General features: G+C 39.4%; 1 long non-coding RNA gene across 2 annotated transcripts in view; it reads left to right on the plus strand.

Moving 5' to 3' along the window:
- Nucleotides 1–1306: 1306 nt before the first annotated feature.
- The window catches only part of LOC108283951, a 16799-nt gene continuing 13734 nt past the window's right edge, over nucleotides 1307–4371 (plus strand). For both annotated transcript variants that reach the window (XR_001817030.2, XR_005195739.1), the window contains exon 1: nucleotides 1307–1810. This is a non-coding gene — a long non-coding RNA (uncharacterized LOC108283951). The remainder of the gene's footprint in view (nucleotides 1811–4371) is intronic.

Below are 4371 nucleotides of genomic sequence, written 5' to 3' on the forward strand. Positions count from 1 at the left end.
GAGACGGGGTTTCACCATGTTGACCAGGATGGTCTCGATCTCTTGACCTCGTGATCCACCCGCCTCGGCCTCCCAAAGTGCTGGGATTACAGGCGTGAGCCACCGCGCCCGGCCCCCTGCTCATTTCTTTAAGAATCTAAGTGCAAATTCTGGCATATTGTGATTAATGCTTAAGAATCCCTGTATTTGAGAAGAAGGTGTTGTCATATTAATGAACAGTGCCAAACACATTGTGCATATCTACAGTTTAATCCTTGAATGTATGTTACTGGATTAGCTCCTTCCTCCTTCTGTGTGATGGTACCATCCATAGAGTCAGTCACATCCTTGTCATGTTTTATATGGAGTTTGGCAACATGTAAATCATGTGTAAAACAAGTTTTTATGATTAAGGAATCAGATTTATTAATTTTTTATTGAAAGTTGAAACTTAACACGTAGGAACAAAAAGCAATGAAAGAATGTACTCTTTTCATGGACAAGAACAACAAAAAAATCTAAGTGCCTGGATATTGTTTACTGAATCAAGTAGGGATTTTTATTTTGAAGCGAAATTTATTTATTAGCGTAACTAAAACCATACGCCTTGATTAAAAGCAACATTGAAAGTAAAGAGACTAGGTCCTTTCTAGGAAGAAAGGCATTCGAGAACTGTGAGAAATGAAAAAGATTTTAGTTCAAACCAGGGTCGTCCAGGGTCTAGTGCTTATATGACTGTGAGAGGGCCTTTAAAAAAAAAAAAACAAAACAGAATGTATATAAATGCAAAATTAGATGTGGGTCTTGGAAGGAATTAGAGCTTGCGCTTTATTAGCATAGTAGTAAATCTGCCTCGGGGTCAAACAAACATGGCCTAATAGCTGAGTTTATTTGTTTTGAATTTTCATATTTGGATCCAAGTGATACATTCATGTGGTATCAACTCAGATTGTGCAGAAAAGCTTAGGATGAACAACATTCTCTGGTCCCCCACCCTCCTCGTCCTTAGTTCCCGCCCCAGAGAAAAGCTATTTTAGCTTTATTTTTCCTTTGGTGTTTATCACAAAACGTTTAGTACTATATGCTCATAATGTTTTTATGATGAATCAAATTTAAATAGTACCTACTGACTCATTGCTATGGCAGAGGAGGATTTATCTTATTTCATGCAACCTCCTCTCAATGTAGTAACTATTATTGCTTTTTAGTAATTATTATTGCTTTCATTAGTCCCTAGTAACTAGTTTTAATTTTAGTTCTGTGTAATTTAGAAGCGGCTCCATGGTCTAATTCCACTATCTTTCAATGTGTGGCATCTGCTGGTCTCTTGTTGCTTCTCCTTGCACACTAGATACGTAGTACCCCTCTTGCAGCTCCGCCTTCTTTGCCTATTGAAGTCCTTTCCATCCTTCAAAGCCCGGATCAATTCTTACCTCATCCATAAATCTTAGCTGTTCCAACAGACTTTGGTGTCTCTCTTCGAATGCTTCTCATCTGACTTCTGCAACACGCAATTTAGCACTTAATTATAAAGCTTATTGTTTTTGAGCCCAGCCCCTCCTCCTCCCTGGAGCCAGTCACTGTATCTCTTGCAAGGCTGGCTCTCAGTAAGTGTTTATTGAACTGAATCATTCTGTTTTTTGATTGTTTCACATTTGTGAGACTTACCTGCCCCACTAGATTATAAACGTCACATATTCTTGCATTTTCCCATAGAGTGAAACACAGACTAGGTACTCAATAACAAGTACTTGTTGAATAATTCTGATCTTTTGCTTCATCCACATTATCTTGAAACATTTCTCCTGCATTTACTGGAAGATAGGAGAGGGTAAGTGAAAGCAAACTATTTAGTTTTAACTCTGGGCCATATTTAAAAAAAAATACGTTTTATCTGTGTTTTCTTTGTGAGCATAATTCTTTTTCCTCATTCATTCACTAAGCTCCCAAGAATGTTGTTAAATATGGCTTTAAAAATATCCTTCAAGGTAGTTCTTGTGTGCAGAAAAGATTACTGAGTTTTTTTGTTTTAAAAATTAATAATCAATTAATGTTACAACTCCACGCGTAGTACTTTTTAAGCTTTGAAGTTCATTTTATAAATCTTATTTTTCTGTTTATAAATACAGCTAATTTTAACAATCATTTTTAAGGGGTCCTTAAAATATTTGATCCTTTCTACAAACCTAAATAAACAGCCTGGAACACTTAAAATTTCATTTATAATTTACATGTGCTTGGTTTTCCTTTTATAGACTATGGCTGTTTGTTTTAACTAACAGAACCCTTTCTAAGTACTTAAATAACTGTTGTAAATCTAGCAAATCAAGTTCAGCTATGGGAACACTAAAAATCACTTAAATCTTCCAATATTATATAATTAAAATTACAACTCTAAATCAGTAATTCAATTATATATTTTAAATTGGAATTACAGGGCTGAACTGTTACATGAAGAGGCTAAAGTCTCATGTGACTAAATTCCAAATATTGACATATCCCTTAATAACAAAATTGTAAAGATTCAGGTTTCATTTTATTAAACATTTACCAACTCAGTTTCCAAAATTTATGGGAATTATAAGATGCTTATCTGGCTGGTCATGATGGCTCATGCCTGTAATCTCAGCACTTTGGGAGGCTGAGATGGATCACTTGAGGCCAGGAGTTCAAGACCAGTCTGGCCAACACGGTGAGACCATGTCTCTAAAAACGTCAAAAAAAAAAAGATGCTTATTTATTACGAAGCAAATGTGTTACTCTGATGAATGTTGGGGATTGCTGTCTGTCTTAGTTTCAGCCGCTGTAACAAATTACCATAGACTGCGTATGTTAAATAACAGAAACTTTTCTCACAGATCTGGAGCTGGAAATCTAAGATCACGGCACCAGCATAGTAGTGGTCTTGGCAAAGGCCGTATTCCTGGTTTACAGACCATAGTGTTTTCATTGCACCCTCACTTGGTGGAGAAAGAGATCATTTCTCTAATGTCTCTTATAAAGGCGTTAATCCCATTCATAAGCTAATTACCTACCAAAGGCCCCCACTTTTAAAATACCATCAACTTGGCCTGGCCAGGTGGCTCATGCCTGTAATCCTAGCACTTAGGGAGGCTGAGGCGGGTGGATCACAAGATCAGGAGTTGGAGACTATCCTTGCTAACATGGCGAAACCATGTCTCCACAAGAAAAAAAAAAGAAAGAAAATTAGCTGGGCGTGGTGGTATGTGCCTGTAGTCCCGGTTACTCAGGAGGCTGAGGCAGGAGAATCACTTGAACCTGGGAGGTGGAGGCTGCAGTGAGCCAAGATTGTACCACTGCACTCCAGCCTGGGCGACAGAGCAAGGCTCCGTCTCAAAAGAAAAAAAAATTCCATCACATTGGAGATTTAGGCCTCCACATTTGAATTTTGGAGGGACAAAAATCTTCAGTTTGCTACCTTCCTACTTGATTTTGGGAGTTGTGTTTTTGGCTTGCTGAAGGCGCTTCCTACCTGGTGAAGATGGCCTAGATATGAGCAGAGCGTCACGTTAGACTAAAACTGTCCGGCAGGCCTCTTTTCATAGTCCCGGGGTACATTGCCCTTGATTCGGGGTGATCCGATGTTACTAGATTCGACTGAAACTTTTCCTAATTTTGTCTGTCAGGGAAGTCTGTTACTTAATCGGTTTTTAGATATGCAATCTGCAATATTTAGTTACACCAAGCTAAGGCAAGGGCCCAGGAGGCAGCCATAGTGGACTGGTTTTTCATTTTTTTTGGCTCTTTAGATATATAAATCGTTAAGATCACAAATCTTAAGATCTTGAACCTTAAATGGTAAATCTTTGCCTCCAGCTCTTCTAACCTTTGAACTGGCTAGAATCAGGCATTCTTTTAATATGCTTCATGTCTTTAAAAAGCCACGATTTTTACACATGAAAATATTATCCAGTTGAATCAGGAGTCTCGGCTTTGGCACGGCGGTCACAGTGTCTGAGCACGTTCTGTTACTAGATGTGAACTGGGCATAGGTTTATGAAACAAAATCTAGAAATGGCACTGTGCAAACCAATGATGATTCCTCGCTCTGATTCACCAGCGCTGCAGTGGGGAACAGAAACCTCACAGTGGAGCAGATGCCGCCCAGCTAAGACTGTAAAAAGTCTATTAAAGGGCACAGCCAGGCTTCCTCTGGGACCTCATCTAGAGGTCAGGGAAGGGGCCTCTATCCCATAGGGTAATTTTCTTTTCTTTTTTTTGAGACAGAGTCTCACTCTGTCGCCAGGCACCAGGCTGGAGTGCAGTGGCATAATCTCGGCTCACCGCAACCTCCACCTCCTGGGTTCAAGCAATTCTCCTGCCTCAGTCTCCCGAGTAGCTGGGACTACAGGTGCGTGCCACCACGCCCAG

Source organism: Cebus imitator, unplaced genomic scaffold, assembly GCF_001604975.1.
Source record: "Cebus imitator isolate Cc_AM_T3 unplaced genomic scaffold, Cebus_imitator-1.0 Scaffold266, whole genome shotgun sequence".
In the NCBI taxonomy this organism is placed as follows: Eukaryota; Metazoa; Chordata; class Mammalia; order Primates; family Cebidae; genus Cebus; species Cebus imitator.